This window comes from Amia ocellicauda, chromosome 6 (genome assembly GCF_036373705.1).
Source record: "Amia ocellicauda isolate fAmiCal2 chromosome 6, fAmiCal2.hap1, whole genome shotgun sequence".
Lineage (NCBI taxonomy): Eukaryota > Metazoa > Chordata > Actinopteri > Amiiformes > Amiidae > Amia > Amia ocellicauda.
The window spans coordinates 13,483,726-13,499,397 of NC_089855.1; the positions used below are offsets into that span (position 1 = coordinate 13,483,726).

The following is a 15,672-nucleotide window of genomic DNA, read 5'->3' on the forward strand; positions in this document are numbered from 1 at the left end:
ACTCTTACTCATTAGTAGAACTACTAGAGGCACCATAGAAACAAAATCACATCCACAAGGTAAGATCATATTTCTACACACCGTATGTATATTCTCTGGTGATTTACAGGGAATTTGTGTTAAAATGTTCATTAATTGCTAGTTGAGGAAGCCTTACATTTCCAGAGCCGTTATCTTGCCTCTAAACAGATATCGCTGATAGGGCTTCAGTAGCTTCTGATGGGTTTGTCATAATCTTCCTCACATCTCATTTCAGTGAAAAATGAATCTCTCTGTTTTCATCTTGATTTTACTGGTGAGGCTTTCTGTACCAACTGAACTAAAAAGGGAAGTGCTGGAGCAGATTGTAACTGAGTGAGTACATCTAAACAATATTTTCTCATATTCCAACTTAAAAAAACATTGTTTTTACAGAAGTTTTCTGTAATATCCAATTTGCATAGAGATAGAAATAACCTCCAGAAATGGCAAACGTTTTGAATAAAAATTATTTGAACTTAGTTTCCATCATGAATAACAGGACACAGAAATTAAAACCTTTATATATTAAGCAAACGTTCTAAAACTGAAGACTTCTTTGGAGTTCACTTTTTTATTTCTTAATGAACATTAGGCTAAATAAATAAATAAATAAAGGTGTATTGCGTGATTGGAAGAGGAAATTAAGAATTGTAAAATAATGCTCTGATTTGAAAGAAGAATGAAAAAGCATTTAAACCGTATTGATCTTACATAGTATATATATGCCAAACTGGACCATCAGAAGCACACAGTCCCCTCCGCTCCCTGATCACTTTTCCTTTTGTATTTCAGTTTTGTTCACGAGGCTGGCACCAACCCTAATGGACACATCAAACAGTTCTCTCTCATGATGGCTCTAAAGCCATTTCAGTGTGGAAATGTCAAACAGTTGCACTACAATCCCAGAACTGGCAACAGGTTACACATTAATCTTAACTCTTATATTAGCAATAATATCAACTATATAACTACAAAGCCAATCACTGGAAACATGTGCTCTGAATATAGAATGTTATTTCCTTTTGAAAACATAACTACAAGTTTTGCTGTGAAATTTGCATCAAAGGTCAATAGCAATATTCTTAATAAAGGTGGTTGTGTGATATTTTTCACCACAAACACACCTTGTTTTCAGTGGTGTCTTGCTACAGAGAAGTGCAACATACTACCAAAATTACAGGAAGAACCATTCGACACCTGGAAAAAACAAATCATCAATATGTATTTTGTATATATAAGCCCATATCATGGAGATAATCCAAACTGGAAGAAGGAAACCAAAGAGGCTTTTGATAAAATTCATAATTTTGGTTTCTCATTCTTTAGGTGCAGCTGTATTGAGAATACACCGTGTACATGTACGTTTGCACATGATTATCTCCTTTCAGATAGATATTATCCATATACAACACAAAATGTATTTGTCTAGGATTTGTCAAACTGGTTGCATCTCCCTGCAAATTGATATTTTCAGAAGTACATGGTTATTGACATAATTACATATTTACACAACATAAGTCATAAGTTTATTGTTGTTTTGCTAATTTGTGTTATGTATTATTGAAGCCATATCTGGGTAAATCAGACCATGACTTGGGCTGGGATTGACCCACCCACTAATAGAAGATTATAGAACTATATTCAGTTGATGCTGCATTTTTAGTAAGATGCCACTTTATTCTAAACATAAATGTTACCACTATGATGTACAGGTTTGTAGTTTGCTATTAGCGGGTTTGTCAAATATTTGATTTAATCCGGCCCTTGGTGGGTGTCGTTGGGGTTATGGTGTGAATATGAGTCTTGGAAGATTTCTGGGTGAAGCACAGATGGCTCTTAGCACAGCTAAACCCAACCTGGGAGTCCACTGAAACAGAGGCTGAAAGAAACAAAAACTAGGGTGGAAAACTATGAAAATGCAAATAGCCTGTAAAACCACAATGGATATTCTTTTATACATGTTTTTTCTCTTAAATTTAGTATATATACATTTTAAACATTGTGATATCTGTACATTTACTGTACTTTGATCTGTGCTGAATATTTTAATGATGAATGCTTAACTATGTAATGAACTTTTTTGCTTGCAACTGTATTAATCAATAAACCTAATTTGCATAATCCCTGTGTTTTAGTTCTTCGTAGTGTAGGAGCTAATCCAGTCCAGTTTCTGTGAACTAAACAGTCAAGTTTTAAACACAATGTTTCCATGTTATATTTAGATTGGTTTCCACTGGTACTGGGATAGACATTGATAATGAAAGCAGTGGCAGCTCGTGGGTTTATGTGCTGGTGGGGCACGAATGACGGCTGCAAAACGTATAATGCGTCCTAAGTATAATAGAAATCAGTACAAATGTATATAAATAAACACAATCTATGTGCTCATGCGTTAGGTAAGACAGGACAGGCCTGATCCTCCAAGCAAGGATAATGCAAGCAAATAGTGAATACATTACAATTATTTAATTATATATTTTTAATGATTATTTCATTCTTACTGTTAACACCATAATTATATAAACAACAATGATGTTCTTCACAACCCATATATCTAGACTTACATTACATTATTTGTCATTTAGCAAACACCCTTATCCAGGGTGACTTACATTTGTACCCAATTATACAGCTGGGCATTTTACTGGAGCAATCTAAGTGAAGTACCTTGCTCAAGGGTACAACAGCACCCTTGAGTACTCCCAGCCCCACCAAGGATTTGAACCCACAACCTTCCAGTTACGAGTCCAGATCCCAAACTATGGGCTCCCTGTGGGCTGTGTTATTTCCTGCCAGTTCTGCAGGACAAACGTGCTGGTTCGGATGGAAAACTCAACGGTGGTTGCCTATATCAACAGGCAAGGAGGTCTCTGGTTGCGCAGACTGGACTGTCTAGCACGCCGTCTGCTTCTGTGGGGGCAGCCACAGCTACGCTCCATCAGAGCAGTTCACCTCCCTGGCCTATCCAACATGGCGGCGGACCCCCTCTATCAGGGAGGCCCCCCGGTTTCGGAATGGCGCCTCCACCCGATACAACAAATGTGGAGCCAGTTCGGCAGAGCGGAAGTGGATCTCTTTGAGTCCACCCACAGCTCACTCTGGTTCTCCATCCAAGACCGCTCAGGAACTCCCAGTGAGAGCGGACTTGTTGTCCAAGGTGCAGGGCATGCTTTGGCACCCAAATCTGGGCCTCCTCCAGCTCTGGGCTTGGCCCCTGACTGGGAGCGATTGATTGCCTGGGGTCTGTCAGATGCGGTAGTAGCCAATATTCAGTCAGCGAGAGCTACCTCTACCACCTGGTGCCAAGAAGGCTGTCAAGACCCAGGTAATTGCTCCATTGGGGTCATATTACAATTTTTACAGGAGCTGTTGGACCAGGGCAAGTCCACGTCCATGCTCAAAGTGTATCTGGAGGCCATCTCCGCATGTCATGTCCAGATTGATGGCGAGCCCCCTGGGTCTCATATCATGGCTGCGCCTCAAAGCAGCGCCTCTCGCATTGGATTGTGGACACTATTACCATGATCTAGGAGTCCACGGGAACCCTGGTGCCTGAACACCTGGTGGCCCATTCGACTCGAGGCGTTGCCACATCATGGGCCCTTTTTCAAGGCGCTCCCTTTGGCAGACATCTGTGTGGCTGCAACTTTGGCCTCGCCGCTTACATTTGCCCAGTTCTAATGGTTGGATGTGATGGGACCAGTCCCTTCCATTGGGAACCTGGTGTTGGCTGCAGTCGAGCCCCAGTAGCCCACGGGCTCTGGCTCCTGATTTCCCTTCCCATTCTGCCCCTGTTAGCACATATTGGATGGAGCTACTTGAACCGTGTATGTCGAGCACCCATGCGAGCTGCTCCTGGACTTGCTGACAGCCTGTTGATATGTTCACAGGGTCTGTCATGCGGCCTCCAGGTACGCCGCCCTGTATATAGTTAGTTCATTATTCATTGTGTTGCGGTGGTTCCCAGCTGATGGCACTCAAGCTGTTCTCGCTGCCTCGCTGTGTACATAGTTCCTTGGTCAGCAGGTCTGTGGCCCGCTCTGGCTGTGTGCCATAGAGCAAGAGTCCGCTGTCCTCAGTGGTAAGCACTTGAGCGGGCTCTCGAGTTCCACTGTGTAAATAGTTCATTTGTCAGCACAGTAGAGCTAACGTTGCCCTGCAGTAGCTGGTCTAAACAGCAGGCGTCAACTGCTCCTCTGTTCCGCAGGTGGCGCATGAGATCGTTCCTGCGCCCCGTGGTGTGTATAGTTCGTTTGTACAACATTTTAAGTTGTCAGCACTTTGGAGCTCTCCACTCTGTACTGTTCAGTTGAGTAGGATGCTCCTGTGCTGCGCGGAGGCAGAGTAAGAGTAAGCAGCATAATGAAACAGTTTTATAAAGTGCAAAATCACGGGAGTGCTGAACCGTGAAGGAGAATAAACAGCTATATTTCAAGTTCAGTCTGAACAAGTGTGTCTTGAGTAATTGCCAAAAGGTGGAGTGGAGTAGTGGAGTAGCATGTGCAAATCGAGGCAGAGAGAGCACCAGGCAAGCATCAGAGTTCTGGATGAGCTGAAGCAGGGGTTAGAGTTGCAGACAGGCCAGCCAGGAGGGAGTTGTCAAGTAGTCGGTGAGGAAGGGTTGGATTCGGCATATGTTGCTCAGGAAGAAATGGCAGGTGCGTGTCAGCATGGTCATGTGCTGAGTGTAGGAGAGCACAGGATCGAGGGTGACTCCTACAGGAAGAGATGCAAGAGGGGATGTGGGGGTCAGAAGAGGGCAAAGACAAGAAGATCTGGGCATCATCTACATGGGAATGGTAGGAGAATCCATGGGATGCACTGAGGGGGCGCAGGGAGCGTGTGTAGAGAGAGAACAGGAGGGGGCCCAGGACGGAGTGAGGAGAGGTTGTGGTGTGGATGAAGATCATCACCATATCAATTGGTAGGTCCAGTCGTTGAGGTAGGAGGAGAACCAGGTGAGAGCAGTTCCAGAGATTCCAAGGTCAGCGAGGCAGGAGAGGAGGATGGAGTGATTGACGGTATCAAACACTGTGGAGATATAAACGATGTTGAGGACAGAGGAGAGGGAGGCCCCTCGAGCACAGCTGAGGGAGTCAGTGACTGCCAGGAGAGCCGTCTCAGTGGAGTGAGCTGTGCAGAAGCCGGATTGCAGAGGATCCAGGAGTGAGTGATGGGAAAGACATGCAGAGAGCTGATGGTGGACAGCACGCTTGAGGGTCTTTGAGAGGAAGGGGAGAAGGGAGACAGGGCGGTAGTTCTGAGGGTGGGTCGAGGGTGGTTTTTATGAGGAGTTGAATCACCAAAGCTAGTCTGAAAGCAGACAGGAAACAGCCATAGAAGAGGGAGGAGATGAAAGGGAGCAGATCAAGAGCAGTCACTTGGAGGAGGTGAGTGGGGAGGGTTGTGGCTTTGTGGCCTAGGAGTAGAAAGGAGAGCTCAGAGTCAGAGAGTAAGAGGGTAAAAACAGTGGAGGAGAGGGAGCGGAGATTACGTAGGAAGGTGACAGTGGGAGTAGGTGGGGTGGGGAGAATGAAATGAAGTGGTGGTCTGGTCTGAACAATTTCTGTAGGTGGCTAAATACTTACTCTTCACAGCCTGATATTTCACTGGAGTAACAGGTGGTTGCAGATTTTGCCCTCTGAGCTCTTGTCCTTTAGCACTTCTGAACCTCATTGTCTTGTGGTCAAAATGCCAAAATGTGCAATCTGGTTGTGTTGTGGTCGACAGAGGATTCATCAAGTGAAGAAGATATTAATCTGGGTAACAAAATACAGGTTCTGCAGATTGGTTATGGTGCTCACATCGTACATAATGACAGCCCCTTGATATGTGCTTTGCAGTAAATGCCCAGCTGTATAAATGGGTAAATGTAACAAATAATGTGATATCTTGTAACAATTGTAAGTCACCCTGGATAAGGATTTAAATTGCTAGCAATGAAACATTCAATTATAAGTATCTACATAAGATTATATATAATTACTTTTAGTAACCCATATATTATACTTGGTATGTTATGTATATTGTGTATTTGTTATTGTATTTACTTAATAGTATTTATTTAATCTGTAATGGCTTCTTGTAAGCCTTAACTGAATTGTATGTAAAAATGCTTTGTGGTGGTGATCCACTATAAAAGGCGCTCTATAAAATAAAGATTGATTGATTTTATATATTTCTAAATACATTTAAGCAGGAAAGAAGAAAAGGCTATCAGTTACAGATGCAAACAATGTCAAAAATACTGGCAGTAAAAAAAGGCATGGAAAAAATGAAGAAATAATAATAAAATAGTACTGAGCAATCAATCAATCAGAATTTTGGCCAAGATACAGAAATACACAGCATGTAATGTGTCGTGTTTCTTTTGAATGCATTTGACGTGATTTAACGTTGCTGCAGAAATCAAGACCCCACTCTATCCCACAATGCCTCTCGTTCCGCGACCACGACCGAGACCCGAGTCTCGTACTGGGTTCACTGGTTCATATGATCTGTGAGCGCCGGGTCCAGTGACCACCATCCCCACACACCGCCCGTCACAGAGAGAAACCACTTTGCTTTTTGCATTTCCACCGAGCTGTGTGTATTTGGTGCATGTCGCTGCTCCCGGCCGTCCCTGCTGGCTGCTGTCCGTGGCCCCGCCGCTTCACAGCCCAGCCCGGGCCCGGAGACCCAGCGGGGCCCGCCACAGAGCCGGACAGCGGCCGGGTCCAGGTGTCCGATGTCCAGCGGCTGGTCACACTGGAGGTGGAAGACAGGACAGGAGAGTCAGAAACGGCTGCAAACGGAGGTAAGAAGAAAAGCAAACCAACCACAACCAGCACCACCTACTCAAACTCAAATTAAAGCAGCCTTACATCCCAGATTAATGTATGCTTCACGTTATTTTTAGTAATGCTATTTGTTTCTATATGTTTGTGTTTGAGTAAAATCTCATATGGGCTTTTAAAAACGGTATTAAGCAAACCCTCCACTAGGTGACAGTATAAGCAAATGAATTGAAACATGTTTAGGCTCCTATCGACGCCAGTGGCTCAGTGCTCCGGATGCACGACATTGCCAGCGCAGGTTTACCTCCGACAGGGAAACATGGCAGTAACCACTACTGTCCAAGTGCATATGAATGGGGTGAGCTGTGCATGGCTGTTAAATGCTGATCAATCTGAAAATGCATCCCCATACTGTCATACAGAGCTCCTTGGTGGGGGCTTCAATAGATTCATGGGGAGCTGCTTCTGCCTGCAATTATAATGAAAACATGCTTTATGTGTGCATTCCTGTTACAACGTGACATTAAATGCACACCATCATTCAAGGCCCTTGGACAACAGCAATGCATACACAGCAGAAGTGTTCATGGTAGTATAAAGCATATTTCTTGGGTGGGGAGATAATGCTTGAAGTTACTGATAGAAAAAACATCTAGACATTTTCTTACACATCCCAGGGTTTTGGTCTGCTGGTAATTGGTCAAAGTTAAGAGTGCCAACAGATGTGGCTGGCATTGAAGGGTTGTAACATGCACTATGATTTGATGTTTACTGCCTTAACAGCTGACTGTGAGGTGTGTGTCGTCTTGGTTTCTGTACAGTTTTGCCAGCAGGCCTCTACTTTGAATTTAATATGTAAATGTGTGACATTATCCAGTGTTTCCCTACCTCACTGATTGGCTTTGAATTGCTTAAATGAAGTCAAGGAAGGTGTCCTGTTTGAAATGCAAAATCAGTCAGCCTGAAATGAAAAGACATTTGTGAATGCAAAAAGACAATGCCATTGAAAGCCATTGAAATATATTTTTCTTGAACATCAGTTGCATATTGATATTTAGGATTTAACAACCATTTGTTTGTTTGTTTGTTACAGTTTGTGTAACTACAAAGGTAATATTATTTTAATAATACAAAACCTTACAAATGTAAATTCTGATGATAACTTTATCTATTTATTTTAATTTCCCCTATGCCCCCTTTCCCTTGGCCCTTGACTGTGACTTAACATATTGTCTGCACTTATCAGCTTTTACAATCTAGGATGCAAGACCTTATATATTGTTTACTGTATATCTCATATACACTTGTGTAAACTTGAACTTGTGAATTGTATTATGCCTTGAACTGCACTGTATTATTGCACTTTGTATTGCGCTTATATTTTGTAAGTTGCCCCAGACAAGGGTGTCTGCTTATAAATAAATAAATAAATAAATAAATAATAATAATCTAAATCTTCTTGAAGCCTTCTATCAGATTGCACAAGAACAAGAATCTCTCAACAGGAACTGTGTTGTGTGTAATAGGAGAGTCTCTATTTAGCTTGATAGGGTTTAGATGTGCCCTTCCATAAAACACACAAACATGAAAAAAGTATTTGGCTGGATGTGTGTTCATTGTGTACCATGCCAGCATGTGTTCTTTATTCAGTTATTTAAAGGAGTAAGCAAATAGAGTCAAATGTCATCTGCTTTTTATCTCATGCACTTTTTGTATCACCAGTCCATTGTGTAACAGGGTGCGTCTTTGTTGATACAATATTACAGTACTGGAGACAACAGGAGTTGAGCAATTGCTCTTGGGAAGCAGTATGCTACTTTGTGTTATTTGTTACTGATCAGTGTGGAATTGCAGCAAAGTTTCTGATCTGTTTATCCCAACATTGCTTAGTGTGGCAAGCACCATTACTGAACCCGAGCTCTCTGGCCGGGGCCATCTTGTTTCACATGAGAGGTTCATTTGAATAGCAGTTATTTTCTTGTTATTGTTTAACCTACATGAGAGTAAAGCCAGAAGATAGAATTTATCATTGGTGATACATTACAGAAGATGTAAGCAGACAACTGCCTTTTATAGCAATTAAAGCCTGTTGTGTTGTCCTGTTGTTTCTGACCGTGATAAAAGCCAGCATTTTGCACATTACAATATTGTGCATCTGGTGTTTGGATGAAGTGAAAATAGTAGCCTTTCTTTAATACGGGGCCACATGATGCAGCATGTTGCGTAAATGAAGAATCAGCTGCTCTACATGCACATGTTCAGGAAGTATGAGAACAGAGTCAACAATATAAGAAAGGCCATTCATGAAGAGAGAAGGTCATAATGTGCTTTGGGATTGTCTGGTTTGCTCTGTGAAGGAGAATAATAGTGCATCAAACAAACCAGGTAGCAATAGGCACCAGTGACTTTCAGCAAGCCCCAGGAAAACAAGTATAGCATAACAATGTATATATTTATTTATTATAATTATGGGTTTTATGCAGTTTCATTCTGAAAATCCCAGGGTGCTTGTACTGGTCTTTTTCTTGATTGCCACCTGCTTCCACCTCAGAATCGCGTATCCTATCAATAGAAATAAAACCTAACATTAAAACAAACTGGCAACCTGATCAGGTCAGTGGTACACCCGTCTTCCCTCTCTGGTGCGAGTGACCCCTATTCCCTGTCCATGATCCAAGATCTTGGGCTCTTCCTGTTTCTTCTCACCAAATTCGTCATTACTTAGCTGAACCCATTCTTCATACTTTATTCTAATAGGCTACTAATGACATATTACTTAAAAATTGGTCATTTACCCCCTGACCTACAAAAACTGTGCTGTTGTGGGTCTCTTTATGTCCACTTCTTCATAACTGAATTGTTTAATTGTTCTTTCATTCTACTGACAATTTGCCCTTTCATTTTTCCTCTTCGTAGTTCCCTCTGCTAATGACATGAAAACATGAATAAATTATGACCGTTAAAAAAAAATCACTGATGGTAAGTCATCATTATGCCATCAGAGATAATTAGTGGTATGACTGCAGTGTCCCAGAAGATAGACATAAAGCATTTGGAATTTGCAGGGACATTTGTTTTTTTTGTTTTTCACCCACAGAAAACGGGTTAGTGAAATGTGACAAAATGCTTAAAATGGAAAGTCTATGCCAAGCAACTGTAGCACACTGTTATGGAGCGTCTCGGATTAATTGTTTTGAGGAACAGTGTCGGGTTTCTTTTTTCTACAGACGACTTGATGGCAGCACATCTTTTTACCTGCTTTTAATAACGTTTTGCAACTGCGGATGTTACAGAAATGTATCGAAAGGTCCCTCACAGGTTATCAATTTCACTGAGAGGTCAGTGTACAGGGCATGTATGATTTGTTTGCCTTTCTTAATATTTGAAAGTGCATTTATTTTCCTTTTTAATTTAACCCTCCTGCATGCACTAATCTGGAGTGTGATGTCTTTGATTACTCCTGGCAGTGGAAGACAAATCTCGGAGCAGAAACCAGCAGGTCTGGTAGCTATGGGCAGTAATTGGTACGCCATGGATCCTAATCTCACTTTTAAATGTCAACATATTTTGTTGTGAGGGTTTTAAAAAGGTGGACGGTCGTCTTTGGACATTCAACAGAATATTGTCTGCTGCTCAGTCACGCATAGATGGCACATTGATCTTTTCATATTTGTAATATATCATAACCGTTTAATGTGGTCTTAAGCATGGCACTTGAATGTATTGTCAGTGCCGGGCTGGGCCACATCCTAGGGCCAGAGAATTTAAATGAAGCTGACATGATTAGATTTCCCCACTGGCTTCAGGCAGCATCATCTCAGCCTGGTTTCTCTGAGGTCTGGCTGTGACGGGGAGCAAGAGAGTGTGCATGCTTGCTTGTGAGTGTGCGCGCATGAGTCTGTATGCGTTTGTGTGTGTGTTCCTGCGTGTGTGTGCTACAGTGTCTGAATATCTCAGCCTCTTTCACACTGCCAGGGTCTCTGCAGCAATTTGAAATGCAAGGCTCTAAAGCAGCCGCTTAGCAGTGAATTGCGAGGTGTGCAACTGACCGGGCCCTCTCTTTGTTATTCTGAAGAATGATATTTTGGATAAAGAAAGAAGAGATGTCCCTTGAAGAGCTGATGCAGAGGCTGGATGCGGTTGCCCACAGCATTGGTAGGAGGAGCTGTTAGTCTTTGAAACTGTATTATGTACTTTGGTTCACTGTGTTAATTTGAGCACCCTGGGAATCTATGGAGGTTGCAATGAAACCAAATCATATGAAATGCAGTGTTTTACAGGTCTACTTCTAGCTCTAAGATTAAAAAAATGTGTATAGATAGAGTACATTTATGTGCAAGAATTAAAACCGAATATATTCAGGTATCTTTGCGTAATAATCGATTGAATTAAAATGCAATGTTAAATGTCGTGTGTAAATATTATTAACCACAAAGCAAGATGTCAGTATCTCAGTGCCTGAGAAGCCTTAGATTTTGGCAGTAAAAATAGGTGGCAATACTCAATGTATTTCATACAAAAATGTGAGCTGCGTTGAATCTGTCATCCGATTTTGACTAATCTTACACTGCGTGTACTGGGTGCACTAGGTGACCTCAACTGTCAACTGAATAGTCAAACTACAGACTGCAGTGCACCTCAAAGATGGATCGCGGCTATATTGTCTTTAAGTTCTATGTACACTCAGCAATGTTTAAAGGCCACCATTTTCTCTGAAACATACTGATGTAGACTGCAAGTATTCCTAAATCAAATGCTAAATATTTGGAATTGTGATTCATCAATCCATTTCACACTACATGTAACAGATTGTGATGACCGTGTAAGGCTAAATGTGAGCAAGTGTTATGTTTTAGTCACGCTTCATGTAAATGTAATGTGTGCTATTTGCCAGACTGTTCACAATTACATTGTTTAAAAATGACACTGCCTTTAGTTGATTTTAGCTGTGAAAAACTGAAAAGCAAAAATATTTGCATTGGTATGGTATTCATTTCCATCTTCTCTATAATGTCCATGAATATGTTGAATTTTTATTATTCACCAACTAACCAGAATTGTGCTATTCAGTCATATTAACTGTCTTATATTTAATGACAGATGCATATTGTTTCAACATTCAGTAAACATTTATGAAATATGAATGCACTTTTTGTTGGATTCCTTTTAATATCTGAAAAGGAAAACTTGAAACTCTCTTCACACACACTACATTTTCAGGAAATACAAATGTAGGTCCTTCTCTTACTGTTATGGGTTTACATTGTTGCTTTCTCAGCTGCCCTACTTACCCACTAATCTGCCTGTAGGTGTAAGCTAAAAAAGTAGTATCATGAATGTCATGTCACTTTTAATGTTTGATTTTTAAAAAGGCTTTGTATACAGGTCACTGTACATCACTGTTATTCAATGTACTTATAGCTGAAGAACATTTTTCTTGAAGAAGGTCAATGATTCCTCTTGATCATTGTGTTTTTGTTTGTGTTTCTGTGATGGTGGGGGTGGATTTATGACTAATGTATTGGACTAACTAAGAAAAAGACAGACACAAGCTATTTCACTTCCCTTTCACTTTTTCTCTAATGGACTACTTTAGCTTCTAGGTCACAAGTAGTCTCTAGTCAAAATTTGTAATGGATTTTACAGATTAAAACTGATTAATCTTAGAAGGGCCTGGTAGCTGTGGTAAACTCATTTAAGACTTTGATTGCCAGCAAAAGAAAAAACTCCTGTTTGTATATAGAGAAGAGAAGCAGACAAGCCACCCTGAGGTAAAAACACAGTAGTTGTTTGTTTAAGATGTCTTAAAATGCTTAACTTTGATATTTTGTTCAAATAGCCTCAGAGTACATCTACTGGAAGTGATACTTGGGTAAAATAGATGTGGGATAAAGCCTTTTTTCCTTGTAACAGCTTTAGTTACTTGACAGATCCTAATTAATGTGTCTTTATACCTTTGTTCAACTGGAATTCAACCCAAAGGAGCTTTATAATGGAATGTGCCATGTCATTCCTGATATTTGGTTTTGGTATCTAAAAGAGAGGCTGTTGTTTCCAAGAAACTATAGTTTTTGTTTTTATCACAATATTTTTTCTGTGATTTGTGACTGGCTCTGTATATGTGCACTTTATTACTTAAAAATGTGTCTTTACTGAAAAACTTCCATACATCTGTCTTCTTTTCAGAATCTCGATACACTGTGAGTCAGGTTAGCTGGGGTTTTCCCAGTGTCACAGTTTTTTTCTTTTGAGTTGGTGGATTGATTACAGAACAGGATTTTTCTGTGTTAATTTTCTATACTTCAGTCCAGGTATAATGATGTCATGGCTGGGTTTCGGTAGCACTTGCTTGACACCTGACATTTTCCTGCTGAGTCTGTGCTGTAATAGTTTCCATTTTATTGGTGACTTTTGTGGAGAATTTTTGGGTGGTTCTGTATTATATTAAACAATATAGTTTAACTTCTATACCTGGATTATGGATAAGTCAACTCCTTCTGTTGATGACAGGTGTCTGAAGGTAACAGTGGTTTAGGTTTAGAGAGAATTTTTTTTAACTAATTACCTTCATGAAAATGAAAATCATTAAAAACAACTGAAAATATATCTTCTCAACGTCATAATATTTCTACAGTGTCCAGTATAGCCCATTTCGCAATATCACGTCTTGTACAACTGCACTAAAAATAAAGTTGAGAGTTGAGAAATTGTAAGCATTGCTTTTGTGTGATGAATAGAAGAAAAAATGCTATAAAAGATGAAGTTGCAATAATATTTAATATTATATAAGCCTCCACTCTTATGTCTTTAGAGAATACATTAATTTAAGCAGTAGTAATTTGATAGTCATTTTTATGTAAACAGGTTTGTCAAAAAAATGCAAACCAAGTAATCGCAGGGTTGTTTAACACACTTATTTGAAATTAGGAATATCTCTTTGGAGATACTGTGAAAAGCAAGGGCATTGATAAGGCATTGAAGCTGAAACATTGCCTAGTTCTTGATGACACAGTGACATAGGCTAGGCCTGTAGTTCTTGATGGATGTGCACTGGTACTGATGGCTGCTCATCTGACACTTCACTTTAAATTGTGAAGCAAATACTCCTGATGTAAATATGAACTTGAGATATTCAGGCTTCAATAACTACATAAATCAGCGCTAATTTATGTCTGTAACTGTACTCTTAATCCCATGTTAAACTGGTACAGGCATAGTTTACATAAATGTGTCTTTTACAGCAACCAAACGTAAAGGAGTTTACTGGTGAACAAGTACATCCTGGTACTTAAAGTCATCAAAGGGTGTCTGTGACCTTTGCCTTACTTTCTTAGTATGGGGACCCAAGGGCCTTGATAATGAAAGCCACTCTGAATTATTTAGTTAATCAGCTTTAACGAGGGCTATTTTGAGATATGGTTCTCAGTTTCAGACAATTGCAAATCTTTTTTTTTCCAACAGTGCCTTCTAATTTATAAATATTAATGGAAAGCGTCATCTCCTGCTGGAAAGGAAATTATCTAAGAGTTAAATTTAGTTTGTTAGCAAGACACTGGAGGATGCATTAATTTACACATTTTGGTTAGCAGCTGGTGGAATTTCTGAGTTAAAAAAAGAAGATAAAAAAATATTCTTGTTGAAGTCTTTAAATTTATTTTAGAGGTGAGAACTGCAGATGTGTGATTTGTAATTGGCACATTAAATGAACATGTCTGATCAGTACATTCATTATAATCCCTAAACCTTCACAAAGGGCTGGGTTTTATTTCTTGCAATTGTTTTTGCTATAATTTGCTAAGAAATGCCCATAATGTTTTACTACTTCAATTATTTTTTAATGTAAAAGATTAAATTAATAAATACATATTTTTTAACTATAGAGCAATTGGTCTTTTTCATATTTCAGTGTGACTGTTAGCAGAGATCCTACTTATTCTGTTAAACCATTTTTTATTTTGCTGGTTTGCTCCTTAAATAGAATATCATGGTGACTAAGTGTTACAAATGGGGGAACTTCTGAAGAGAAGTGTGAAAGTGATTGATAGGAGATGATTTGGGAAGCTATATCACTACACAGCCTAATCAGTATTCCCTTACCACTGGGATTTCAGCTCTGTTCTCTGGAAAACTCCCAAGAAGCCCTCTTTTCAGGAGAATGGCAAGTAATGGTCTGCACATAACACACAACACTGATCACAACCAGAGCAGACACTATACCGATTTAATCACAGGCTTGGCGGATATTATGTGAATTAATGTTAAAGGCAGAAGGATGAATAGTGAAATAGGATCCTGAACATATATTATCTTATTGGATATAATAGGAGGTTGTGATGACCTAAGTGTCTGTTTTAAATGGTCAATTATTTCTCATTGACTGTTCAACTTAGCTCTGTGTGCATTGTGTTGAATACCTTGGTGTCACGACCAAATCTGATACAGTGCAGTAGCAAATCTGCTTCCTTAAAATATCCCCACCCTGACTGTCTCAGAGCTGTCTTCCCAGCCTGCCTCTCTCTCTCTCTCCCTCTCCTTTCACATTCACGACACTGACAATCCCATTGCAGCTTCATCTAATCAAAGCCATCATCATGTGAGCATTTGTAATGTACTTGGGGTTTCTTATTATGCCACTAAAAGCTATGCGAGTTTAAATGTCATTGTATGTTAATTAATTTCCAATATACAGTAGAATATTTGGATTTAATTTTCTTTATTCCATAATTATTCCTAAAATGGTAGCTCAGACTATGCATTATTGGCAGCTGTTACACACTCACACTTATTGCGTACAAACTTTTGATGAGGAAGACTTCCTATAAATCTGCTGTTTAAATCCCTTATTTAATTTGTTTGTTTTCCTGCAGCCTGTAGC

The 15,672-nt window shown here is 40.0% G+C and overlaps 1 long non-coding RNA gene across 1 annotated transcript; it reads left to right on the forward strand.

The window, feature by feature from the left end:
* The first annotated feature begins 28 nt into the window (after positions 1-28).
* Positions 29-2,121, forward strand: LOC136751780 (uncharacterized). Its single transcript, XR_010817067.1, has 3 exons — positions 29-59; positions 257-354; positions 814-2,121. It is a non-coding gene; the product is annotated as an uncharacterized LOC136751780 (long non-coding RNA).
* The last annotated feature ends 13,551 nt before the right edge of the window (positions 2,122-15,672 follow it).